Genomic DNA, 27,484 nt, shown 5'->3' on the forward strand with positions numbered 1-27,484 from the left:
GTTACGGACAGTTCTCTGGAGAGGCCCATACCATGTGGAAATGAGGTCTCCTCTCAACAGGCCTGTGAATAAGACATTTAGAAATGAATCCTCATAATGAAATTGTCCTAAAATTTTTGAGATGTTGAATGCACAGCATTATGAATATAGTAAAAGTCGTTGATTATACATTCTGGATTGATCATATGGTATGTAAATAGATCTTGATAAAACTGCTTAATAAACAAATAAATAATCGTGCAAGAATAGCCAGAAACAGCAGCTAGGTACTAAGAGACTGATAAATGAGGAATTTTCTTGTTTGTCTGTTTTTTATTATTATTACTATTGAAATAATGAAAATGGTCTAATAATAGTTGAAATGATGAACACAAAACTTTGTGATTAGGCCAAATACTATGGATTGTTCATTTGGAATAGTTTTTATGCTTTATTAATATGTATCAATAAAATTGACTTGTTTAAAAAAGAAAAGGGAAATGGATGTGGTTCAACCAATTGGGCTCCGGTCTACCACATAGGAGGTCCAGGGTTTGATGCTCAGGGCCTCCTGATGAGGGCGAGCTGGCCCACGTGGCAAACTGGCCCACACAGAGTGCTGGCCCATGCAGAAATGCGGCTCTGCATAGAAGTGCCACCCCACGGGAAGGCTTTCCAGCACGGAGAAGCCACCCCGCTCAGGAGTGCCAGCTGACTCGGAGAGCTGGTGCAGCAAAATGACACAACAAGAGACACAGAGGAGAGAAAATAAGATGTAGCAGAACAGGGGAGCTGAGGTGGTGCAAGAGAGTAATCACCTCTCTTCCACTCCAAAAGGTCCCAGGATCAGTTCCCAGAGCTACCTAATAAGAATACAAGCAGACACAGAAGAACACACAGAGAATGGACACAGAGAGCAGACAACGGGGGCGGAGGGGGGTGGGGAGGAAGAAATAAATAAAAATACATCTTTTTAAAAAATGGAAAAAAAAAAGAAAAGAAATTAATCCTCCAGTCCAATCTAACCCCTGATTTTTAAGTTCCGAAAATGTGGGGCAATTTGTAACGTGGCAATAGATAACTAATATAAGCCCTAAACTTGAAACAACCCAAAGAGTCATCAAGGGTATAATGAAGAAATAGACTGTCATAATTTCACACCATGGGATATTATACAGCATTACAAAAGATCAGTGAGAGCCACATGCATCATACACATGAACAAATTTCAAGAACACAATGTTGAATTAAAAAAACCAAGTCTCGTACTCCTTTTGTATCAAGTATAGAAACGGGCAAAATTAAGGAATACATTTAGGAATACACAGAAAAAGTAACCAAGGAAATTATTACCAAACATTTTAGGATAGTGGCTTCCTCTGCAAAGTGGGGCAAAAGAGGCAAGTACAATCAAGGAGGGGAGTGCACTGGGGAGTTTTAAGGACATGTTTTCCAAACTGTGCAACATGATCCATTAATAGGACATGGAATCAGCTTAGCAGATCCCAAGCAGAATGGAATAAAGAATACTGCACTTCTAGGATTTAGAAAAGGTAAGAATATATTCATAAAACTTTCTTTTCAGTTGCCTGTGTCCATGTGCTCACATTGCAGTGAACTGGGGGACTATGTAAAAAATGTATTTCTTACTTTGGTCAAGGTTTTAAAAGTTAGAGAAACACTCTTCCAACGATTCCCAAGAAATGATTATGTAATGTAAGGTAAGGTAGAGTTCTGTTTCTTAGCCTGGGTGATGGACACATTGTTTATTTAATTATTATTCTATAAGCTGTTTGGCTATGCTTTAGACACCCTAGTCTATATGTGATGTATTTTATATCAGAAACAATTTTTAAGATGATAGAACCATCATCGCTCCATGCTGAAACCAGAAGGATTGGAAAAGAAACAAAGAAGGAATGACTTTTATCCTTGGGTGGGCTGGTTTCTTTATAGGGTAGCCATGTCCCATCTAAAGTCATCTCAGGGGCTATCTGTAGTAATGTGTGCCCCACAATAACTAAAATCATGTACATTATCCTTATGATTGTTCCATACATAAGCATAATTAACTGTATATGTTTTCATTGTCTGGAGATGTTTCCTAAGTTCCTTCTGAAAAGTGAGTATATTGAGGCTGGGTCCCTTTTAGTTTGAGTCTCCTGGAAGTAGTTCCAAAGACAAGATTTTGGATATACAGTAAGTAGTTTATCCGGGAGATGGTCCCAAAAAGTACCAGTAGGACAGCAGAGAAGTGGGACAAGGAAAGAAGGGTGTTAATACAGAGAGTGTTGGGAAGCGGACTTGGCCCAGTGGATAGAGCATCTGCCTACCACATGGGAGGTCCAAGGTCCAAACCCCGGGCCTCCTGATCCATGTGGAGCTGGCCCATGCTCAGCGCTGATGCACACAAGGAGTGCCCTGCCACGCAGGGGTGTCCCCCATGTAGGGGAGCTCCACGCACAAGGAGTGCGCCCCGTAAGGAGAGCCGCCCAGCGCAAAAGAAAGTGCAGCCTGCCTAAGAATGGCACTGCCCACACGGAGAGCTGACACAACAAGATGACACAACCAAAAGAAACACAGATTCTCATGCCACTGACAACAACAGAAGCAGACAAAGAAGATGCAACAAATAGACACAGAGAACAGACAACTGGGGGGGGAGGGGTAAGGGGAGAGAAATAAATAAATAAATCTTTAAAAAAAAATACAGAGAGTGTTGATAAGCAGGCACAGCCAAGGGAAATTGGGACTCAATCCACTTGGGACCTCTTGGAGATAGGTGTAGACATACCACGGAGTTAGATGATAAAGCTGATATGTTTGTCTACCAACTCCCATCCATCATTGTTTGTGGCTTCTTCCAAGAACATTAAATACCAGCCTGTTCCATACAGGCTTAGCATCTTCCTATAGCCAAAAGACGTCCTCAGTCAGAGGCTCAGGAAGTCACCTGGAAATCCTCTGTAGGTGACTCCAGGGTGGGTGGAGGGCTGATGGATGGGGCATCTGGAGCATCTGCTACAGCCCTAAACATCTCCTTCATATCCCTTAATTTGTAATCCTTCAGAAGTTCAGACTATGTTCACTGCAAGTATGTTGCTGGTCAAATGCTCAAAGGAATTGAGATTTCAGAAAGACTCCAGATGAGGAATCTAGAACCTGGAAAAACTTCTTAGAGGGGTTGGCAGACAGTACAGAAAGGCACTGAAGGTAGGAGACACAAAGACAGGTCTCTCATCAGCACATACACTCGTGACCAGGGTCACTGTCCCTTTGGCAAAGAAATCACTAAACTCCAGAGGTTCTCTTGAGCCAACTGTCCTCAGCCCCTGGAGTCAAGAGAGTGACCCCAGGATGGTAAGTCAGGAAGCAGGAAGGAAAATAAACCCCTAAAGGGTAACTGATCAAAAAGTAAACAAGGGAAACGGACTTGGCCCAGTGGTTAGGGCGTCCGTCTACCACATGGGAGGTCCGTGGTTCAAACCCCGGGCCTCCTTGACCCACGTGGAGCTGGCCCATGCGCAGTGCTGATGCGCACAAGGAGTGCGTGCCACGCAGGGGTGTCCCCCGCGTAGGGGAGCCCCACGCGCAAGGAGTGCACCCGGAAGGAGAGCCGCCCAGCGCAAAAGAAAGTGCAGCCTGCCCAGGAATGGCCCCGCCCACACTTCCCGTGCGGCTGAGGACAACAGAAGCAGACAAAGAAACAAGACGCAGCAAATGGACACAGAGAACAGACAACCAGGGGAGGGGGGGGGGGAATTAAATAAATAAATACATCTTTAAAAAAAAAGTAAACAAGAGAGTCCTCCTATCTGCTGTATGTCTTGGGGAAAATAGTCTCCCCGTCTGAATTTGTTTCCTTGCCTACAAAATGAAGATTATCGTAACACCTACTTTGCCATGTTTTTGTAATTCAGTGAAATAGTGCATAAGAAAGGCTTGGCAGGTTGTGAGGTCCCAATATCTGCAAATTATAGTAATCATCATCTTCATCACCAACATCACCAACACTAACACCATCTTCATCATCACCACGATCATCATCATCATCAATATAACCACCACCATTACCATTACGATCATCATCACCACCATCACCACCCCTATTATCATAGTACCGTCATCCTCATCACCATACTGACTATGCTTATCAACATTATCATCAACAACATCACCACCATCATCACCATCATCATCTTAACTCCAGCTGGAAAGCCCAAGGAAAGCCCAAGGAACATTGACTAACCAATAATCTGGAAACCATCTTAGATGTCAACTCTTCTCCAACCTTCATCACATCAAAAGGAAAAGAAGCCCAGATAGTGGAAGAAGAGCTTAATCAAGGCCCTGCCTACCAGAGCTTCCTCCCTAAGGCGGCTAACTATCCACAAAAATTAATTCTTTCTCCTCCGTAATATGGAATTGCTGCTGTAAAATGGCTGCCCAGACAAGAACTACATTTCCCAGACCCCTTTGCATGCGGGTGTGATCATGTGACTATCTCTGGCCAATGGGATATGAGCGTTCTGAATATGCATCCTTTTCAGGACAATGTATTTAAGAACTAGGAATACTTTTTCCATACTTTTCCCCCATTGTCTCCAGACTGGATAGAAATGATGCTGAGATTCTAAGGGATGACAGAACCACAAATGAAAGGAGCTTGAGTTCCTGAATCACTCTGCCCAAGACCAGGAATCATGCCCTGGACTTTTTAGTGGGTGAGAAAGAAATGTCTTTTTTTTTTTTATTTAATTTTCTACTGTGTTAAGCCACTGAAGCAGCTTATTTATTACAGAACCTAGTGTTATCCTAGTATTACAGGAACTAGTGTTAGCCTAGTGTTACCATTGGCCCCAATATCCATTCTTCCCTTTTTCTCTAGCAACAGGGCTTTCAATTTTTAGCCGAGTGTGTGGCCAGTTGGGATAAAGACTACCTTTCCCAACCTCCTTAGCATTCATCCATGATTAATTGCATTAATGGCCCTAATGTTTTGGTTTTCCCTGTATCCACACCCTTTCTCTTACAGTTTTGCATTGCCCTCCCAATGTGGGCAGAATTTACTTCTCTACCTCTTGCTTTGGCTAACAGAATGAGGCTGAAGTGCAAATGTGTTGTTTCTGAGCTTAGGTCTCAAAAAGCATTGCATGTTTCCATTTGCTCTCTTGCACCTCCACAGTCACCACAGAAAGGACAAAACCAGACATGTAAGCTGGTACCTGAAGGAGGTTGAACAACTTAGAGGCCAGAACTACACAGGCCAAACCCAGCTGAGATCAGCCAACACAATTAAGTTTCAGAGGTGTGCTAACTTACTGTTTTTACAACATTGAGGTTTTGTGGTTGTTCGTTACATAGCAGTTTTGTTGTAATAGCTGACTGATGCATTAGGTGTGGTTGCATGACCAAGTTCTGGTCAACAGGCTGTGATCTGAGTGAAGTATGCAATTTCCAGGTGGGGCCCTTCAAGGAGAGAGATAGGCTCTTCCTCTTTTCCTCTGACAAGGATGTGGGCATGATGGCAAGCACTCTTGGAGACTAGAGACAAAGGAAATGTTCCACATGCAATACAGCAATAAAATAGAAGAGGAGCTGGTCCTTGACACTGTGGAGGTGTCACATCAGTCTTAAACTGATTAAGCTCAGATTATTTTGGGAGAAAGAATGAATCTACTTTGTTTTAAACCATTGTTACTTTGGATCTCTGTTACATAAATTGACTATCTTCCAGATTGCCAAGGATAGTCCCAGTTTATAACTGTTGTCCTAGTGTACTTGTTTGCTAGGGGGAGGGGATTTTATTTGCTTTGTTTAACCTTTTAATTGAGGTATACATGCATACAATCAAGTGCAAAATCGAATGCACAAATCTAGATCAAGATATAGAACATTTTCAGTCTTCCAGTCCTCACCCTGGATTTCTGTTACCGCAGATCAGCATGGTCTGTTTTTAACCATTATAAAAACGGTATTCCACAGTGTGTCCTCTTTGTGTCTGGCTCTTTCATTCAACATTCTGTCTCTGAGATTCACATGTATTGTTGCAAGTATGACAGATTGAGTTATATACCCCAATTTAGACATGTTCTTAATCTTAATCTGCATTCCTGTGGATGTGAGCCCATTATAAGTAGGATCTCTTGAAGATGTTATTTTTAGTTAAGGTGTGGCCCAGCTGAACAAAGGCCAAACTTAACCTGGATTACTGGCATTCTTTTTGAGCGGAAGAAATTCAGACTTATTGAGAGAGAGCCATCAGGTGGAGCTGATGGCCAGAAGTCAATGGAATGCAGCAGAGAAAGGAGAGAACATTGCTACTTGATGGAAAAGCCAAGGAACCCCAAGAATTGCCAGCCAGCCAGAACCAGAATGCTATACATTTAGGGAAGAAAGCATCATCTTAGTGATGCCTTGATTTTAGACTTCTAGCCTATGTAGTCAAACAATAAATTTCCATTGTTTAAACCAACCCATTGTGTGGTATTTCTTAAAGACCTGCCTGGAATTTTAAGACAAAGAGTATCAGTAATTCATTACTTTTGACTACTGAGTAGTATTCCATTATATGAATATACCACCATTTCTTCATCCATTACTTGGGTGGATAAAGTAATGGATGGATTGGGTTGTTTCCAGAATGGGGCTATTATGAACAAAGCTTCTATGAACATACTTATCCATTTCTTTTGATGAGCACAGGTACTAATTTCTCTTGGATACATACCCAGGTGTGGAACTGCTAGGTTATGGTATGCATATGTTCAACTTCAGTAGATACTGCCAAATGGCATTCCAAAGTCCTAGCAACTTTCACTCTCCTACCAACAGCATGGGTTTCTCCACATCTTCCCCAGAGTAAATATAAATATTTAGCTGATGAATTATACCTCCACTAACATTTATTGCTACTAAGCCTCTGTCCTTATGAATATATAACATGGTTCACACCATGCTGTCATTTTCTGAATGGGTAATGGAATCCCAGTAGACTATGAGCATCATGAGGGCAGAAGCAAGTTTCATGAACCATCAAATCCCCCGCTCTGGGGAGTGGAAGTGGCTCAAGCAGTTGAGCACTCGCCTCCCACATGGGAGGTCCCAGGTTCGGTTCCCAGTGCCTCCTAAGGAAGATGAGCAGGCAATGAGCAGACAGATAAGGGAGCCATCTCGGGTGAGGGTGGGCAAATAAAAATAAACAACAACAACAGCAGCAAAAGAATATTTTTTTAAATCCCCTGCTCCTGAGACACAGTACACAAATCAATAAGTGAATCAGAAAGAATGAGCATATTCATTAACCAATTATAGAGATATTGAGTAGATAATAATGCCAATCCAACCGGTCCTTGCCTAGAGATGCATCAGTGAATTGCTGGGCTGAGGCTCAAAGGACTGAAATCAGATCCTCCAGCCACTCAGGACTACTCCTGACTCCCCCATAATTCTTGCCTTCATGGGCATTCATCACATGTCTCCATCCCCACCCCCAACAGGACCCTGATTTACCTATAGAAAAAAAGCACCCCTTCCCCTTTCTCTTTGATGAGATGGGACTAGGTGGGCTCCACTCCCAGTTCTGTTTTATATTTCACTAACTTATTTTGGTTTTATCTGTCTGTCATCCAGAGAGAGAGAGAGAGACTAGAACATCAGTTCTACAAGGGCAGGAATATCTGTGCATTTTGCTCACTGCTGTGACCTCGACTCTAACACAAGGCCTAGCACATAGTAGATGCTCAATTAAAGTTGGTGAATGAGTGCTCGCTTCAGCAGCACATGTACTAAAATTGGAGTGATACAGAGAAGATTAGCATAGCCCCTGTGCAAGGATGACATGTGAATTCACTAAGCAGTCCATATTTTTAGTTGATGGTAACATGTTATAGTGAATAGAACCAGCACTGCTGGCTTGTAAGTGGGATTGTGGCTGAAAGGGGTAGTTAGGGATGTAAATGTCAGTTGAAAGAAAACTAGAGGATAATATAGGGACTGAATAACACAGTGAACCCAGAGGTGGATGAGAATTGTGGTTGATGGTACAAATGCAAGAATGTTCTATGAACTAGAACAAAAGTACATCACTCTTACAAGGTGGTAAAACTATGGAGATCCATGGGAAAATACAGTTAATGTAACCTATGGACTATGGTTAACAGCAATATTGTACTCTTGCATGCATGCCAAAGAAGCACTGTGTAAATAATGGGGGGAGAGGGGGAGGGAAGCGGACTTGGCCCAGTGGTTAGGGCGTCCGTCTACCACATGGGAGGTCCGCGGTTCAAACCCCGGGCCTCCTTGACCCGTGTGGAGCTGGCCCACGCGCAGTGCTGATGCACGCAAAGAGTGCCCTGCCACGCAGGAGTGTCCCCCGTGTAGGGGAGCCCTACACATAAGGAGTGCACCCCATAAGGAGAGCCGCCCAGCAGGAAAGTGCAGCCTGCCCTAGAATGGCGCCACATACACCGAGAGCTGACGCAGCAAGATGACGCAACCAAAAGAAACACAGATTCCTGTGCTGCTGACAGCAACAGAAGCGGACAAAAAGAAGAACACACAGCAAATGGACACAGAGAACAGACAACTGGGGCAGGGGGGAAGGGGAGAGAAATAAATAAAATAAATCTCAAAAAAAAAATTGGGTATGGAAGAAAATACACCAGATGTATGCTATAGACTATAATTAACGGTAATAGTCTGATGATTTTATCTCATGATTTACAACATATGTCCCACAACAATGCAATGCATTGGTGAATGAGAATTCTGCACATTTGCATGACTGTTTTGTAAATTCACAACTTCTCTAATAAAAATAGATCTATATTTTTTTAAGTCAGTGAATGAATGAGTCCCCATTTGACAGATGGGGCAGTAAGGTTTAGAGAGAAGATCTTGCCTGCCCAGGATCACACAGGTAGAAACTGGAGTCAGATACCAGCTCCCTGAGCCCAGAGGCCATGCCCCTAACCTCTGCCCCACCCTGCCTCTTGACCCACCTCCCGGGGTCACCTAGAATGAAGAGTTGAATGCACGGCATTCATGCCAGGCATCCCATGTGGTGCTCCCTGGCCATGGATGGGTAAATGCCAGCAGCCTTTGCGGGTCGTGGGCTGACCCCAGACAGGGCTTGCAGGTCAGCAGGGTCAACAGAAGAGATGGCACTGTCTGGCCTGATGGAGGAAGTCCCCTCCCGACCTCCCGGAGATCAGCTGAGCCTTGAGACTGCTTCCCCCCAGTCATGTGACGACTCAGAGTGGGGAGGGGGATATGACTCATCACCCCTGCAGGTGGACCGGCCGAAGAAAGGGCTTCCATTGGACAGCAGGAGTGACTGCAGTTAAACCACCAGAAGGACTTCCCAGCCACCTGGAGCACGGGGGAAGGTGTCAAAGGACAGGAGGCCTTTAAACAACTGTAGGGGACCACGTGAGAACTTTTCCTGGGCATCTCGGGCACACCCCTCGGCTGTCCACCTCCATCCGCCGGAATCCCAAACAGGGTCAGGTACTGGGCTGGCATCTCGCCCACATGCAAATCAGCACCCGAGCACTGTGTGAGCTCTGAGGCTCTCTCTTCCCCTCTGACTGCTCATCCCCCATCAGCACAGCTCCCGCCCAAGCCAGAGAGAGAACTGCAGAGGTCAGTTCTTTCACCAGCCCCCTTCAGACGACGGCTGTGCAGGGACAGGGAGCCCCTGCTCTGGGCAGCAAGGGAGCAGAAGAGGGAGACTCAGAGCCCAGGGTGGCTGCTGCAACCAGCTACCCCACCCCCACCCCAGCCCCAGGGAGCAGACAGGAAACAGGAAATGCCTGCTGCCAGGGCTTGGTCGGGGAGACTGAGAAGGGGCGGGGGCTTAGCCCCTTCATCTCGGGGCCTCAGGCTCCCTGGAGGACCCAAACGCTGCCCAGAGAAGCTTCCTGAAGCTTCCAGGAAGAAGGCCAAAGTATAAACTCCTCTCCTAGCCTTCAAAGCACTCCCCAAACCAGAGAGTCTTTCCTCTGCCCTCTCCTTCACTCCCACCCAACACACATTCAGCATCTCCCTGGGAGAATCAGACCAGAACTGGTTCAACAACCAGCCACCACTCAGCGGAGCCACCTCGGACTGGTCCCTTCATCTCTGGTGCCTCAGTTGACTCAGCTCTCCCCTGGGAATGAAGATAATACCGACAGCACCTCTGTTCTAGCATCTGGCGCAATGCCTGGTCGTGTACTCACTCATAGAGCATGGGCAGTGTGTCTACTGTATACCAAAATCTAGGACTCAATGGCAGCCAAAGCATACAGCGCTGGTAGTCTCGAAGGGAGATAGACACGGAGTAGGTAATAACAGGAATAATTGATCGATTACTACTTTGGCGAGTGAATGAGAAAAGAGGTACAGAGAGCCCTGGGGATGTTAAACAGGGGAGGTGTCCAGTAAAGCTTTGGGGGGGTGGGCAAATGGGCAGCAACACTGTATGCTGAATGATGAGGAGGGGGTGAAGCAAAGAGGAAAAGTATCTCGGGCAGCTCTCATACAACACTGGTGGGAGCATCAGATGGTGCAACCACTTTGAAAAAGTTTGGCAGTTTCTTAAAGAGTCAAACGTGTACCTACCATACAACGCTGTTGGTTATTCCATTCAAAGGTATTTACCCAAGAGAAAGGAATGCTAATATGCATCCTAAGACTTGTACACAAATATTCATAGCAACTTTATTTGCAAAAGCCAAAAAGGTGGAAACAACCCAAATATCCATCGATAGGTGGATAAACAAACGGTGGTCCAGCCGTGCAACAGAATATGACTCAGCCCCAACAAAGGAGCAAATTGCTGATACACACAACATGATGAATCTCAGAATAATTATGCTGAGGGAAAAGAAGTCAGACTGAAAAAGAGGATGTGCTGTATCCTCTATATAAAGCCAGAAAATGCAAACTAATCTATAGTGAGTGACCAAAAGCTGATCGGTGGTTGCCTGTGGGCGGGAGGTGGCAGTGCCAGGAAAAGGATTACAAAAAGTCATGAGGAAATTTTGGGGGGTAATGGACTTTCACACTCTAAATTGTGGAGCTGCTGTCACAGATGTATACCTATATCAAAATTTATCAAATTATATTTTTAATATATCATTTACTGCAGGTCAATAATACTGTTTTTTAAAAAGGCTATTTTTTTAAAAGATTTATTTATTTATTTAATCCCACCACCACCACCACCACCGGTTGTCTGTTTCTCTGTGTCTATTTGCTGCATCTTGTTTCTTTGTCCGCTTCTGTTGTTGTCAGCGGCACGGGAAGTGTGGGCGACACCATTCCTGGGCAGGCTGCACTTTCTGTCGCTCTGGGCGGCTCTCCTTACGGGCGCACTCCTTGCACATGGGGCTCCCCTACACGGGGGACACCCCTGCGTGGCAGGGCACTCCTTGCGCGCATTAGCACTGCGCATGGGCCAGTTCCACACAGGTCAAGGAGGCCTGGGGTTTGAACTGCGGACCTCCCATGTGGTAGACGGACACCCTAACCACTGGGCCAAGTCCGTTTCCCTAAAGAGGCTATTTTTAAAGCACAGAGGATAGTGGCTCTTGCTACTTCTCTTCCCTAAAACTAGTATCTTGGGATGACTAACTGGTTTGAAGAGGATTGAAAAGAAGGAAATCAGGTAAATCACCAGGAGGGAAAAAGAAAAACATTGGTCAACCATGCAAAACTGCATCTGACACATTTTTTTTCCCATGCTTGATCCTAAATGACAGACAAATGGGAGCTCTTTCTATTCAAATAAGTCTTAATATAGAGTGTGAGGGAAAGAAACTGTTCCAGGCAGAGGGAACAGTATGTGGAAGGCTCTGAACCTTCAACCACCCCTTCATTCATTCACCAAAATTTTATCAAATGCTTACTGTGTACTAGGTACTAGACTAGGGACTGGGGAAACAGCATGAAAAAAGAGATTTAAAAAAGAACCATGGGGAAGCGAACGTGACTTAACTGATAGAGTGTCCACCTACCATATGGGAGGGTACAGGGTTCGATACCCAGGGCCTCCTGACCCCTGTGGTGAGCTAGCCCATGCACAGAGCTGCCACGTGCAAGGAGTGTCATGCCACATAGGGGTGCCCCCACGTGGGGATGCCCCGCAAGCAAGGAGTACGCCCTACAAGGAGAGCCGCCCCACGTGAAAAAAAGCACAGCCCTCCCAGGAGTGGAGCCACACACATGGAGAGCTGACACAGCAAGATAATGCAAGAAAAAAGAGACACAATTTCCTGGTGCCACCGAGCATGTAAGCAGGACACAGAGAATGCACAGCGAGTGGACACGGCAGACAACGGGTGGGGGAGGAAAATAAATAAAATAAATCTTTAAAAATAAATTAAAAATTAATTAATTTTAAAACCATGCCCTCCTGAGAGAAGGAGACACACAACAGATGCAATGCATGTATATAGTGTATACTTTGTTAGAAACTGGTAAATATGAAGAGAGAAAAATAGGAGGGGGTGCAACTTTCAAGAGGGCAGCCCAGGAAGCCTCATTGAGGCAGCAACATTTGAGAAAAGCCTTGAAGGAGGTTAAGGAACAAGCCAGGGGGATACCTGAGGGAAAAGTATTCCAGGCAAAGGAAAGCTTTGCCAGTGCAAAGGCCCTGAGGCAGGCCTGAGGCTGGTGTGTTGGAGGAAGAGCAAGGAGGCCCGTGGGGCTGGAGCAGAGGGGCAGAATGAGAAGGGAGGAAGCGAGAGTGGTATCAGGTGCTGGTCTACCAAAACTGGGGGCATCTAATGAAAATGGGGCCAGTGGTCGTGACCCAAAGCATCCCACCATCCATCCTGCCATATCTCCCAGAGTCCCTGAGGGAGAAGCACAGAGGGGTGCCTCGTTAATCCAGAAGCCCCCAGTTTTCCCTGCCCCCAGGCTCAAGAGCAAGTCAGACTGAAGGCAACCGTCTTGCATCCCTTGGGGTGCTCGGATGCTGCACCCACCCAGCGTCCAGTTCTGGGCCTCCCAGAAAGACAAGTACAAGACAGCCTCCCAGGGTGAAGTTCTAGAAACTCTGTGCACTGAGGAACCGAGAAGGAGCTGCAGGTCTTTGGCCTGGAGGAGAGGTGAATTGGGAAGCCGGGGGGTCATAATTGTAGTAGGCAGCTGCACCATCAGGAGGAAGGCAGATTAGCTGGGAGCTGGCGGCCCTGGCAGCCAGTCTTGAGCAAGGACATTTGGATTTGATCTGAGGAGTGTCTAAAACCCAAAGCCGGGGAAGTGGATGTGGCTCAAGCAATTGGGTTCCCACCTACCATATAGGAGTTCCAGGGTTTGATACCCAGGGCCTCCCGGTGAAGGCAAGCAGGCCCACGCAGCGAACTGGCCCACGTGGAATGCCGCCCCATGCAGGAGAGCTGCCCTGTGCAGGAGAACCAGCCAATGCAGAGAGCTGATGCAGCAAGACGAAGCAACAAAAAGAGACACAGAAGAGAGACAGTAAGAGACACAACAGACCGGGGACTGAGGTGGTACAAGAGAACGATCACCTCTCTCCCAGTCCGGAAGTCCCAGGATCAGTTCCCAGAGCCGCCTAATGAGAATTCAAGCAGACACAGGAGAACACACGGCGAATGGACACAGAGAGCAGACAATGGAGGGAGGGGCAAGAAGTAAATAATCTTTTTTAAAAATTGGCTTAAAAAATAATAATGAAATAAAATAAAACCCAAAGTCTACCGGGCCACGAGCGCTAAGGAGTGTCCTGTGCATTGTCGAGTCTCAAACAGCAATAAGTAGTCACTGCAATTAATTGAGCATTCACCATGTCCCAGGCCCTGGGTGAAGGGTTCATGTGCATTTTAACTGGTTTTCATTCAGCCCTCAAAAAGGCCCTGCAACGAGGCAGAGCTCCTTTCCCACAGGCGATTAACTGAGCCCAGAGGGGGCAGTCACGTCTTCAAAGTATATGCTCTGCCTGCGTGTTCTCATAGCCATTGCCAGCCCCTTCCTTTGCTGAGAACTACAATTCCCAGGCTCCTTTGCACACCAGCTTCTGGGTAGGTTCAGCCAATGAGAAGCCCTGGCAGGAGACTGGGGGGGTGGGGGAGGCAGGAAGAGGTGAGAAGCCAGGAGTTTTCCCATTTTTTTGCTCTGCCTCTCCAGCAGCAAAGCCACTTCTTTCATGGACACAGCTCCCTGGAGACAGCCTGGCCCCTGGACACCACCTCTTTTATTTGTTCCTCCAATGTAGAGGTGGTAGCAGCTTCCTTCTATGGCTACTCTCTGAGTTTCTGCACCGTCCCCCATCGCCTTCTCAGCTCCACGTAACCAAGTCCCAGAATTAAATTCTTTCTCAAGACTCAAGATGATTTCTTCTTTCCTGACTGGGAGAACCAGTCCTTTGAACCATCTTGAAAGGCTCATCTGCTCCCTAACCATCAATATTCATGTAGTGTTCAGGACCATGTGTTTTGGGAGCCTGGTGACTTGGATTCAAATCCTGGCTTAGCTCCTTATTCATTCTATAACCTTGGGCAATTTACTTAAACTTTCTGTGTTTCCATTTCCTCATCTGTGAAATGAGGATAACAATGTGTCACAGGTTGTACTTTCCAAACATGGTCACAAAAATATCACCCGCCCTCACAGCCTTCTGCAGTGTGACTTTATCACATCCTCATTGCGAGGCAGGGTTCAATTCTCCTTTCTTTGGATCTGGGCTGGCTTTAGTGGCTTGCTTGTCAACAAAAATGCAAGGGAAGTGACACTATGTGAGAGCTGCTCTCTCTCAATGCTTTTTATAAAGTTACCAGCAACTTCTGCAACTTCCCCAACAGCTTCTGACACCAACTGCAAATGCACAAGTAACTCAATTCAATTCTAACGATCTAGAGTGAGGAAAGAGCCACTGGGTGAATGACAATCCTGAACAAAATTGCCCTTCTGGCACCAAAATTGGGGGATTCAGGCCATCCACATTTTTTAACCAACTGGCTATAAAGTCTGGGGTTCCCCTACCCCCTCAGGTTCAATAATTCACTAGAATGACTCATGAAACTCATTGAAAGCGCTATATTTACAATCTTAGCTTTATTACAGTAAAAGAAATTTTTTAAAAGAAGCTATTTTTTTTTGTTTTAATAGAATAATTTTTAAAAAGCCATGCTGAAGATTTGGATTGGATAGATAAGAATAACCATTCACCCCATCATGGTCTCGACAAATGTGGGAACTAAATTAACTTTTTTTAAAAAACTAAAGACAGCTGATGTGGCTCAGTGGTTTGAGCACTGGCTTCCCACATACAAGTCCAGGTTCGATTCCCAGCCCCAGTACCTAAAAAAATAAAAAAGGGTATCATATGGGAAGCAGATGTGGATCAAGAAATTGGGCTTCTGCCTACCACACGGGAGGTTCCAGGCTTTTTTCCCGCTGTCTCCTAGAGGTGAGCTGGCACGGTGGGCAAGTGCAACGAGATGATGCAACAAGAGACACCAAGAGGAAAGACGAGAGAAACAACAAAGCAGGGAGATGAGGTGATCCAGGTGATTGAACATCTCTTCCACAGGGGAGGTCCCAGGTTCAGTTTCCCGGCACCTCCTAAAGAGAAGATGAGCAGACACAGAGAGCACACAGCAACCTCAAGCAATGGAGGGGCAAGTAAATAAATCTTTAAAAAAAAATTAAAGAGATGCAAAGGGGGAGGTCTGGGTGGATCTCAAATGCAAGCTTCCATGTTCTCGTCATATCAAGTCAGAGCACATCATCCTCCTGGCACAGAGGTACATCTTCTCAATTGTGGAAATGCTCCCAAGCTTTGGGCTTATATGGCATTTCAATGCATAGACAGATTGGTGGAATTAACATCCACCCAGTTGAACTCAATTTCGAGCCCCCTTCCCACCCAGGGGCCAGGGAAGTAGGTGGTATGGGCTAATATGATGTGACTTAAAGTCTCAACTCCCCTAACCACATGGTAACTCTTTCTAAGGCTTTGGGTGAGATCTTGGACCCATCAAGAACAAAAGACACTCAGATCACAGTAAATTCCAGAGATTCAGAAGTTGCTTCCTCCCCATCCCCAGGAATTGGGAACAAAAAACCAGTGAAGTTTTTTCATTATGTCACTTGCTATGAGGAAGCCCAGGCTCCATGGAGGAGCCACATGTAAATGCTCCGGATGGGAGTCCCCAGCAGAGCACAACCGTGGGTCATTCCAGGCCAGGCACCCAACATATCAGTGCGGAGCCCAGGATTTCTCATCGAGGGTCCAGCGAGCCATCGTGGTCACGCCCTGTTCAAATTCCTGACTCACAGAATCTGTAAGACTCATACAAAAGCTGTTGTTTTACATCTCCAAGTTCAAGTTCGGGGAGGTTTGTTTTGCAGCAGAAAGTAGGGTCATGATGGTGCCTACTTCATAGGTTTTGTTGTGAGAATTAAATGAGTTAATAAGGGTAAAGTAATTACAACAGCACCCTTACAAGTGCCTAATAAATGTGACATGGTGTTCTTGCGGTTGTGGTTTTTTTGTTATATTTTCTGAGTCTACTCCCACCTCATTAAAACTGCTCTTTTCAAAGAACCATGACCTCAATATTGATAAACTTCATCTTTGGGCCTCTTGACACAATTGCTTTCTTACTTTTCCTCCTAACTTCCTCTTCTTCCTTCTCTCCTCAACCCTCAGACCACTTTTCTTCTCTCTCTCCTCCACCTCCCTCCCCAAGTGTTATCATACACTCCCATGGACTCAATCCAAAACTTATAGGCATTGCTCGAATGACTGTGCAATGATTAACTCATTTAATTCTTACGTCAACCCTATAAGATAGGGACTAGCCTCATCCCCCATTTGAAAGATGGAGAAACTGAGTCACGGAGAGATTCAATAGCTTGCACAAGATCCCACGACTGGGATTGGAACCCGGATCCCCACCCCGGATAGATGGAGTCTACGCCCCTAAAAATAGGATTTCTCAGCCTCTGTACTATTGGCATGTGTGGGAGTGGGGAGAGGGGGAGAAGCTGTCCTGTACCCTGTTGGATGCCAGTAGCACCCTCCCTTCTCCCCAGGGCATGATGCCCAAAAAACATCTCCACAGATTGCCACATGTACCCTGGGGGGACAGAGTCACCCCTGGTTGAGAACCCACTGAGATAACCACTGTGCAGCACTGCCTTCAATCAGGGCTCCCCAAAATCTGTTCCTCCCCCAGTCTTCTCATCACAGCAAATGACAGCCTCATTCACGCAGGTCCCTAAACTGGAAACATACATGTCCTTTTTGCCTCCTCCTTTCATTCTCTCCCACCCCACTTCCATCCAATCCTTCAGTAGGACCTATCGGTACTATCCCCAAAATGTGAGCCCAATCCACTACCCCCGAATCCCAGTCCAGGCCACCAGCTCCTATCGCCAGAATGCCTTCAGCCACCTCCTCCCTGGTGCCCCTGCGGCTGTCCCTGTTGCCACGGCAGGATGTTCCCCACGGAGCACTCAAAGGGGCCTCTGTAACCACTCATCTGGTTATGCTTCCCCTGCTTAAACCCTCCAAGGACTTCCCATTGCATTTAAAGTCCATACAAGAAATTTAAGGGGAAGTGCCTTCATCCCAGGCCTCACCTCCCACCGCTTTCCAGTCACCCACTCCAGCCACCTTCAGCTTCCTTCAGATCCTGCCAACCACAGGGCCTTTGCCCAGCCTTGGTCCTCCCTGCCCCATTTGCCCCATTCTCCCCACCGCTAGCTCCTCAGCCTTCAGCTCTCAGCTTTTCTTGACCACCCTCCAGAAAGCACAGCCCATCTGATTTTCTCCATCTTGGCCCCCGGTTTGTTTCATCTGCAGCATTTATTACTACATGCCTGTGTTTCATTTATTTGCCTGTCTGCTTGTTTATTTACCAGGATGGGTTAAACGGTGGCAAAAAAAAAAATTAAAAAATGAAAAAAGATATGTCCACGTACAATCCCTGGAACCTCTGGGTGTGACCTTATTTGGAAAAAAGTCTTTGCAGATGGAGTTGTTAAAGATCTTGAGAGACGGGCAGCGGACTTGGCCCAGTGGTTAGGGCGTCCGTCTACCACATGGGAGGTCCATGGTTCAAACCCCAGGCCTCCTTGACCCGTGTGGAGCTGGCCCATGTGCAGTGCTGATGCGCGCAAGGAGTGCCCTGCCACGCAGGGGTGTCCCCCCGTAGGGGAGCCCCATGCGCAAAGAGTGCACCCTGTAAGGAGAGCCGCCCTGCGCGAAAGAAGAGCAGCCTGCCCAGGAATGGGGCCGCACACACAGAGAGCTGACACAACAAGATGACGCAACAAAAAGAAACACAGATTCCAGTGCCACTGACAACAGAAGCAGACAAAGAAGACACAGCAAATGGACACAGAGAACAGACAACCGGGGTGAGGGGGAAGGGGAGAGAAATAAATAAATAAATCTTAAAAAAAAAAATCTTGAGAGGAGATCATCCTGGATTAAACAGGTGGGCCCTAAATCAGACGACACAGCTTTATAAGACACGCACAGTATGTCTTATAAGACACAGAAGAGACATGAGAAGATGGAGGCAGATTGAAGCAACACAGCCACAAGCCAAAGCACTTCTAAGAGCCACCAGAAGCTGAAAGAAGCAAGGAAGGATTCCGCCCTAGAGCCTCTGGAGGGACCATGGCCCTGCCAACATCTTATTTCAGACCATGAGGAGATAAAATTTCTGTTGTTTCAAACCACTACGTTTGTGGTAATTTGTTAAAACAGCCACAGGAAATTTTGCTCTGCTCGTCTTCCCCTCTAAGCTGTGATCTCAGGAGGGTAGACACCATGTCTGCTGCCTTCTTTCTTATACTCCCAGCAACCAGCACAAAGCCTGTCCCTAATAAGAAAATAAGTGAATATTGTGATTCAAAGAGACTCTCCATCCTTCACCATCACCAGCCTGTAGTCTTTCAACTATCTTTTTTTGTGTGTTTTTTAAGGGATTTTTTAAAAAGATTTACTTCATTTATTTATTCCCCCTACCCCTCATTATTTGTGCTCACTGTCTGCTCTCTGTGTTCCTTCACTGTGTGCTGTGTCTGTTCATCTTCTCTTTAAGAGGCCCCAGGAACTGAAGTTGGGACCTCCCATGTGGGAGAAAGGCACTCAATTGCTTAAGCCACTTCAGTCCCTGCTTTGTTGAGTCTCTCATTTTCTTTTTTATCTGTGTCTCCTTGTTGCATCATCTTGGTGTGTCAGCTTGCCGTGCCTGCCTGTAGCAACAGCTTGCTGGCTTGCTCATCTTCTCCAGAAGGCACCAGGAACTGAACCCAGGACCTCCCATGAGGTAGGCTGGAGCTCAATCACTTGAGCCACATCTGCTTCCCTCAACTCTCTTTGGATCTCCCCCTGAGATGGGAAGCTCTATCTTACTGCTACAAGAGTGGTTCTCACATATAGCGAGTGTGTCCTGGGGGACATTCGGCAATGTTCAGAAACATTTTGTAGTCACAGCTAGGGGTGGAGGTTGCTCTTGGAATCTAGTGATAGAAGCCATGTTTACCACTAAATACACACACACCAAAGGATTATCCAGCCCCAAATGTCAATAGTGCCAGGCTGAGAATCCCTGGCCTAGATTTAATACCTAATGTCAATATCAACATTGACTGTCCCCTGACAGCTATCCCTCCTTTCTCTGGAGAGGGTCCCTCCATTTATCTGGTGGAATCACCCCTAACCCAGTTTTCCTCCTGTGAGTACAGCCAACTCTGCCTCCAATTTACAGAATGGGCATGTGACCCAAGCCTGGCCATTGGGAGCATGGCATTCCCCTGACCACAGTGATTGGTTCAGGAATAGACATGTGACTCAAGCCTGGCCAATCAGAGCATTGCATTCTCCTGACCAGTGATTGGTTCAGGAATAGACATGTGGCCCCAGAACATAACCTTGACCCAAGAAAGACAATGCTAGGAGGTTGACTTGAGTGTTCCCAAAAATCAACCCTCACACTTTTCACTGAATTCAGAGTAGTGGGAATATAAATTGGGAGTGTCTGAGGATCCTTTGCCTCCATGAGAGGAAAGAATAACTGAGAATGAAGGAAAACACCCAACAGAAAGCAGAGGCAAGAGATGGAGAGAAACTGGGGTGCTGAGATAAAAACTGAGCCCCTGGATCTAGCCATACCTGAAGGCATATTCTCTTCAGCTTTTCAGTTTTGTCAGCTAATAAACATTATTTTTTACTAAGCCAGTTTCAGCTGGGTTTTCTGTCATAAGATTCAAGACTCTTGATTGACACTTCTGCAGACTGAGCTCAAAATTTCCCCAAACTTTAAACTTCTCCAGCTGAACATCCTTAATTTCTTCTACTATTCAACAGGGGACCTGCCTCCCAAGTTCCACCTTAAAAGCCAGGGCTCAGAACACTCTCCTTAATCTCAAAGGGGGACAGTCCATCTCTACAATGCGATGAGACCTTTAGAAGCCCAGTGATGCCCATCTGTCACACCCTCGATCCTTTACCTTTAGGAAGAGAGGCAAACAGAACTCCTTTCAGCCCCTCAAATATGTCCCGGCCTCCCACATTCAGCATTTCACCTTCTCCAGGAAGCCTTCCGTGATGGCTTCTGGGGGCTCCATCCTCTCTGCTCCCACAGTGCTCTGGGCTCCACCCACCCATCACTGAATGTGTTACACAGTAATGTAATTGCCTATTTCCTCACCTATTTTCATGAGCGACATGAGGGCCTGTGTCTCTTTCATCGTGGCCTCTCCATCTCCCAGCACATAACCTGGTACCTAGAAATGCCCTGAAATGGGTGGCATCATCATCATCATCATCATTATCATCATCATCTCCATTTTACAGATGAGAAAACTAAACGTGAGAAGGCTAGACACTTGCCCAAAGTCACATAACTAGGAACTAGCAGAGGCAGGAAGGAACCCAGGCAATCTGCCCTCAGCCACTGCTAATATCTAATAATAGTAAGCACTCAACAATTGCTATTAAATCAGAGATCAGAAAAGTTTTTCTGTCAACGACTAGAGGATAAATAATTTCAGTATTGCAGGTCACACTCACTCTGTTGCAACTATTTAACTCTAGTGGCAGGAAAGCAGCCCCAGATAATACGTAAACAAATGGGCTGGGCCATGTCCCAATAAAACTTTATTTACAAAAAGAGGTGGCCAGCCCACAGGAGGTATTTATATTATATTATTATATTATATTATTATATTATATTATATTATATTATATTATATTATATTATATTATATGAATGAATGAATTTGACAAACGTTTGTTGAACACCTATTTGCCAGGCACTCTTCTAGGCAGTAGGGATACAGCTATGGCCAAAACAGACAAAAATCATTGCCCTCACATTCTAGTAGGGGAAGTCCCTGTTAAGCAAACATAGGGGAGCTGATGTAGCTCAAGTAGTTGATCACCTGCTTCCCATATACAAAGTCCCGGGTTTGATCCCCAGTACCTCCTAAAAAAAACCAAATATATAAAATCTATTATAGGGCAGAGAGTAGGGCATGCTACAGAGAAAAACAAAGCAATTTTACGTATGGAAACCAGAAAAAGATCTGTCTCATTTAAAAAACTGAAGGAGGTAAGAGAATCCTTGATGCGTATCTGGGAGAAGAGATCCATGGGGAAGCGACATCAAGTGCAAAGGCCCTGAGGCTGGACTGTGCCTGGGGGATTCTAGGAACAGCAAGGAGGCCAGGGTGACGACAGAAGAGTGAGCAAGCAGGGAGAAAGGAAGGAGATGAGAATGGAGAGCAGGGAAGGGGCCACATGCACAAACCTTTGGGGGCCACAGAGTAGACTAGGTCTTTTCTCCAATGGGCAATGGGAGCAAGAGAGTGACGGCACTTTCCTGCATCCTCTGTGAAAGCGCTGAAGGAAGGCCCTGAGCTCAGAGAGGAAATCAGGGAACAAGGCACAGCAATGAATATTGACCCTCCCAGGCTTCCATCCCTATGGGCTTTTCCTCATTGGTAGGTGTGAGGGTTAGGCTACTGTGTCACCTCCACCAGGTAATTGTGCCCAGTTTTTGGTCAAGCAAGCATTGGGGCAATTATAATATAAGGACATTTATGGGCTTTAGTCGTCAGTGAGTTTACTGCGTAGATGGCCGGTTATATCTACAATCAACCTGGGACATTGCCGTCCACAATAAGTGACGTTTTATCTAATCAGTTGAATGCCTTAAAAGGGGAAGTGATTTCTGCATTCAGAGAGAATTTCCCAACTCTGTCTTTGGACAGCCAAGGTCTCCCAGAAACTCACCCAGGACCTTCAATGGGCTTTCATCGGAGACCCTGGTTTGCAGCCTGCCTGAGGAACCTGAGTTCATGCAATCTGTTCTCATGCAATCCGTGGGACTTCGTAAAGTTAACCCAAACTGGACTGTGATGTGAGCGAGAAGTAAACTCTCATTGTCATGGAAGTGATGCTGTTTGTTACAGCAACTGACATCCCGTACCTTAACTGATACCACATCTTCCAGGCAACTCGGACTCCATGAAATCAAATGTATAAATCCAATAACTCCATTAACTTATCACCTGCTGTAGGCCAGTCACCACAATAGAAACTTAGTTCACCTTATCATGTTTAAATCTCACGGGACTCTGAGAGTGTTATCAACATCCCCATTTCATAGATAAGACAGCCAGGGCTCAGATAGGTTAAACAAAACTTTTTCTACAAGATTACAAATATAGTAAGTACCTGACTCCAAATTCCAACCAACGGAATATATAAGAGCCTAAAAGTCTGTATGAAAAAGGTCAACAATCCTAGAAGAAGAAAAAAAGAGTGGACAAATGATATGAACAGATACTATTTCACTGAGAAAAAAATCATAATAGCTGTTAAGCATAAAGAGGCTCAGCCTCACTCAGAATAAGATAAATATAAATTAAGTCATGGGCAGCTCCATCCATCACACATCCAGCTGGCAAAACTCCAAAGGTTTGACAACAGAACAGTCCGTTGATGAGGTGGGGGAGAAACAAATGTTTTCCTGCTTTGCTGGTGAAAATGTAATTGGAAAATCCATATTGGGACAGTCCCATAAAAGAACAATTTAGCAATCTATCAAAAAGTTGATCAAGAATATGCAAAGGCGGCGGACTTGGCCCAGTGGTTAGGGCATCCTTCTACCACATGGGAGGTTGGTGGTTCAAACCCTGGGCCTCCTTGACCCGTGTGCAGCTGGCCCATGCACAGTGCTGATGCGCACAAGGAGTGTCCTGACACGCAGGGGTGTCCCCCACATAGGGGAGCCCCACGTGCAAGGAGTGCGCCCCGTAGGGAGAGCCGCCCAGCGTGAAAGAAAGTGCAGCCTGACCAGAAATGGTGCCGCACACAAGGAGAGCTGACGCAGCAAGATGACACAACAAAAAGAAACACAGATTCCTGTGCCGCTGACAACAACAGAAGCAGACAAAGAAGAAGACACAACAAATAGACACAGAGAACAGACAGCTGGGGCGGGGAGGGGGGGGGGGAGAGAAATAAATAAATAAATCTTTTTTTAAAAAAAAGAATATGTAAAAAATTTAAAGAACCAGGACTATAAAACTCCTAGAAGAAAATGTGGGGAAGCATCTTTATGTTGTGCAATAGTTTCCCGGACTTTATACCCAGAGCACATGCAACAAAAGAAAAAGTAGACAAATGGGATCACCTCAAAATTAAGACCTTTTGTGCATCAGAAGACTGTCATCAAATGAAAAGACAACCTATTCAGTGGGAGAAAATATTTGGAAATCCCATATCCAATAAAGGTTTAATATCCAAAATATAGAAGAAAGTCCTACAGCTCAACAACAATAAGACAAACAACCCAATTAAAAAATGGGCAAAAGATATTTCATGCCCACTGGTCTATTATTTAAAAAAAAAAGAAAATTACAAATGTTGGAGAGGCTGTGGAGAAATAGGGACACTCCATCATTGCTGGTGGGCATTTAAAATGGGGCAGACTGTGGAAAACAGTTTGGCAGTTCTTCAAGAAGCTAAGTATAGAATTACCATAAGACCCATCAATCTTGCTGTTAGGTATATACCCAGAAGAATTGGATGCAGGGATTTTCAAATAGGTGTTTACAAACTGATGTTCACTGTGGCATTATTCACTATTGCCAAAAGATGGAAGCAACCCAAGTGTCCATGAATGGATAAATAAAATGTGGTATATCCATACGATGGAATATTATTCAGCCTAGAAAAGGAATAAAGTTCTGATGCATGTGACAATGTGGATGAACCTTGAAGACGTCATGATGAGTGAAATAAGCCAAACACAAAAGGACAAATATTGTATGATCTCACAGATAAGAGCTAATTATAATAAGCAAACTCAGAGAATTATTAGAATCTAGAACATCTGGGGGTAGAGAATGGGAAGCTGATGCTTAATGTGTGCAGAATTTCTATTTAAGTTGATTATAAAGGTTTGGTAATAAATGGTGGTGATGGTAGCACATTTTTGCAAGTGTAATTAGCAGGTCTGAATTATGTGTGTGAACGTGGTTGAGAGAGGAAGTTTTGGGTCGTATGTTTGCTAGAATGAAAGTTAGAAGATAAAACATGGGACTGTACAACCCAGTGAGCCCTGGTATAGACAATGGACTCAAGCTGGTAGTACAAGTATAAGAATATTCTTTCAGGGAGCGGATGTGGCTCAGTGGTTGAGTGCCGGCTTCTCACTTATGAGGTCCCAGGTGCAGCCCCCAGGAAAAAAAAAGAAAAGAAAAGAAAAAAAGAATGTTCTTTCATAAATTACAACAAATGTACGATAGTAATGTAAAGTATCAGTAATACGGAAGTAAATGGGAATGTTGCATTTGTACATGACTTTTCTGTAAACCTACAACTTCTCTAATTAAAATAATACTTTTTTAAAGTTACTTCAGCTAAAATTTAATGGCTTGGTATGAGTTTCTGCTTAGAACGATGAAAATATTCTGGATATAGATCACAGTGAAGGTTTTACAACATTGTCAGTGTACTTAATGTCACAGAATCGTAAGCTTAAAAATGGTTAAAATGATTTTTGTGCTATGTATATTCTATCATAATTTTTAAAATTTAAATTAAGAATCTATCAATCTATCAAAATCACAAATACACATACACTTTCACCCAGCAATCCCATTTCTGAGACTTTAATTTGCCCATGGGTATAATAATAATAATAAATACGGTGGCAATAATAACAGAAGTAGCCAGGCACTGTTCTAGGTTCTTCAAATTCACTCATTTATCCTTTACAACGTAGGTAGATAGAGATTTATTATCCCCAATTTACAGATAAGAAAACAGAAGCCACAGAGAGGTTAAGCAGTATGCACGAGGTCACAGTGGAGGAGCCATAAAAATGAAGCTGAAGCTCAGTGTATGAGCCCCTGCCTCTCAGGTACAAGGTCTCAGGTTCAATCCTGGTACCTCCTTTAAAAAATGATGTATGAACAACATTACTGGTTGTACCAAAAGCCTGGAGCAACCCAGTTCTATCAATGGGGAATGGTAAAATAAATGATGGCCCAGACAGACACTGGAATTGAGGCAGTTGAGAGCAATGGTTAAGAGTGTAGCCTCAACAGACTCCAGCACCTACAATCTGATCTATTGGACTTACCACACTCAGCTAAGATGGAGTTGAAGAAGGACAACCACCACACCATGGAGCCTAGAGTGATTACAACTGAAAATGGGAGGATTGCATCCAGCATCCATGTGGAATCTGAGCCTCCTCTTGACATAGAGGTGCAATGGACACAACCAATCCAATGTCCACATAGAAGAGGTGGCATTGGATTGGGAAAAGTGGACATGGTGGACGATGGGTATGGGGAAAGGCAGGAAGAGATGAGAGGTGGAGGCGTCTTTGGGACATGGAGCTGCCCTGGATGGTGCTTCAGAGGTAATCACCGGACATTGTAAATCCTCACAGGGCCCACTGGATGGAATGGAGGAGAGTATGGGCCATGGTGTGAACCACTGTCTATGAGGTGCAGAGGTGCCCAAAGATGTACTTACCAAATCCAATGGATGTGTCATGATGATGGGAACGAGTGTTGTTGGGGGGGGAGAGGGGGGGTGGGGGGTGGGGTTGAATGGGACCTCACATATATATTTTTAATGTAATATTATTACAAAGTCAATAAAAAAAAAAGAAATGCTAAAAAAAAAAAAAAAAAAAAAAAAAAAAAAAGAGTGTGGACTCTGATGGATGAAGATTGTGGCTGATAGTGTCAACATAAGAATGTTTTACAAAATGCTAAGAATATGGTGAGAAAAGGGAAAATTACAACTAATGTAACTTCTGGATGATAGTTAACAATACCATGGTAATACTTGTGCAGCAATGACAAAGAAGAAATTTTGTCAATTCCAAGGGACAACAATAGCAGGGTATGAGGGGGTGTGGGATTTTTCTTTTTGGAGTAATGAAAACGTTCTCAACTTGACTGAAATGATGACAGCACAACTTTGCAATAAAAATGAGAGCCAATGAGTACACACTTCGAATGGATTGTACAAGACTCGGGACCGGCTTTTACTGACCCTGTGGTTGGCGCTGGGGTTGGTGTATCCTCAGGAGACTTGAATCTCTGGACTGTCCATGTGCCAGCTGGGCCCTGAGCCTCAGCAGAGTTGCAACACCTACTGTCCAGTTCATTGGACTTACCCAGGTCAGCTAACAGGGAGGGGAAGATGGTCAACCACCACTCCAGGGAACCGAGAGTGCCTCCAACTGCAAGCAGGAGAATCCCATCCATCAGCCATGTGGGGTCTAAGCCCCCTGTCGAGTTAGAGGTGGAGTGGACATCACCATCCCAGGGCCCACAGGATGGAGGAATAAAATATGGATTAGAGTGGACTTACTGGTATTCTACTATAGAACTATTGTGACTAGTAGTGGAAGAAATTGTAGCATTGATGTGGAGAAAGTAGCCACGGTAGTTGCTGAGGGCAGGGAGAGAGAAGAAGAGATGTGATATAGGAGCATTTTCGGGACTCGGAGTTGTCCAAAACGATACTGCAGGGACAGATGCTGGACATTATAAATCCTGCCATAACCCACTGAATGTACTGGGGGAAAAGGTAAACTACAATGTAAACTATAACCCATGTGGTATAGCAGTGTTCCAAAATGTATTCACCAAATGCAATGAATGTGCCACAATGATGAAAGAGGTTGTTGATGTGGGAAGAGTGGGGGGTGGGGGTGGGGTATGTGGGAACCTCTTATATTTTTTATGTAATTTTTTTGTGATCTATTAATTAATTAATTAATTAAAAAGACACAGGACTGTATAATACAGGGAATCCTGTGGTGGAAGATGGACTGCGGTTAACAGAACAACTATGAGAACATTCTCTCATGAACTATAACAAATATATAGTAGAAGGTGTTAATAATTAAGTGGGTTGGGGGAAAAATGCACCAAATGTAAGACATGGGCTACAGTTAGTAGTAGTATTTTGATGATGCTCCTTCATAGTTTGTAG

At 45.0% G+C, this 27,484-nt stretch overlaps 1 protein-coding gene and 1 non-coding gene across 3 annotated transcripts in view; one reads left to right on the forward strand and one right to left on the reverse strand.

Annotated features, from left to right (window-relative positions):
* Positions 1–27,484, reverse strand: part of VAV1 (vav guanine nucleotide exchange factor 1) — a 91,532-nt gene that overhangs the window by 59,487 nt on the left and 4,561 nt on the right. The window lies entirely within an intron of this gene.
* LOC111764464 (U6 spliceosomal RNA) lies at positions 7,743–7,849 on the forward strand. The gene has a single exon (XR_002797060.1). It is a non-coding gene; the product is annotated as a U6 spliceosomal RNA (small nuclear RNA).

The sequence above is a fragment of the Dasypus novemcinctus genome, chromosome 19 (genome assembly GCF_030445035.2).
Source record: "Dasypus novemcinctus isolate mDasNov1 chromosome 19, mDasNov1.1.hap2, whole genome shotgun sequence".
In the NCBI taxonomy this organism is placed as follows: Eukaryota; Metazoa; Chordata; class Mammalia; order Cingulata; family Dasypodidae; genus Dasypus; species Dasypus novemcinctus.